General features: G+C 51.5%; 1 protein-coding gene across 1 annotated transcript in view; it reads right to left on the bottom strand.

The window, feature by feature from the left end:
• Positions 1–983, bottom strand: part of CHMP6 (charged multivesicular body protein 6) — a 13,533-nt gene that overhangs the window by 11,771 nt on the left and 779 nt on the right. The gene's annotated exons all lie outside the window — the stretch shown is intronic.

A 983-nucleotide genomic window follows, 5' to 3' on the forward strand; every position in this document is an offset into this window, starting at 1 on the left:
CGCATTCCGGGGACCGGTGATATGAATCTGCAGACACCCAGATCCCACTCTGCATCCCAGGGACCGGTGGTATGAATCTGCAGACACCCATATACCACTCTTCATCCCGGGGACCGGTTATATGAATCTGCAGTCACCCATATACCACTCTACATCCCGGGGACCGGTGGTATGAATCTGCAGACACCAATTTACCCCCCTGCACCCCGGGGACCGGTGGGATGAATTTGCAGGACTTTTACAACTTGATTGATAGGTGCAGAAAGTGGTCCACTGAGCTCCTCAATCTTCTCCATCGCTGTCCAATCACAAGCTGGATTAGACCAGCCTGTAAGGTATACTTGCAGCACAGGTAAGTCAGGTCACCATGCTGGCCTTGCCATATCTCACCTCTAAGACTTTCAAAATACAAATAGTGACTTTGCTCTGACTTAGGCTCCACATCCCTCCCCACACCTCAGGGACATTTGGAAAGAACCTGTAGAACTTGTATGATTATCAGCAATATCCAACTGCTGGCACTTCCTGAATGCAAACCTGTCACCTAGTGCTTCTCTGGCTTCTGGGGTCACTGATCCAGAAGGAAGTATGTTGCCAGGAAAGTCTGTGCAACCAGTGTAGGGTTGTTGGTAAGGGTTCTGGGGGAGGGATAGTGGGTCAAGGGGTGTCAATGGGTTTGTAGTTGGGGGAATAAGGAACGGTGTGCTGTCATTGACAGAGAAGAACCAGCATAGGGTTGTTAATGGGGGATCAGCATAGGGCTATTAGTAGGTGTGGGGGCTTATTAGGGCTAGCAGTAGGAGGCACAATGGTGGGATTGGAGCCTGGGGCAGACACAGGGAGGTACACTATGTCAAGCTGCATGAGGGCCCCATACCCTTTTCAGCTACAAGGGGGCCCAAAATCAGTTCTACACAGGGGTCCACTGTTGGCTATGTCCAGCACTGCATGGGGCTGATGGTAAGGGGCACATTGGTGGGCCT

Source organism: Pyxicephalus adspersus, chromosome 3 (genome assembly GCF_032062135.1).
Source record: "Pyxicephalus adspersus chromosome 3, UCB_Pads_2.0, whole genome shotgun sequence".
NCBI lineage: Eukaryota > Metazoa > Chordata > Amphibia > Anura > Pyxicephalidae > Pyxicephalus > Pyxicephalus adspersus.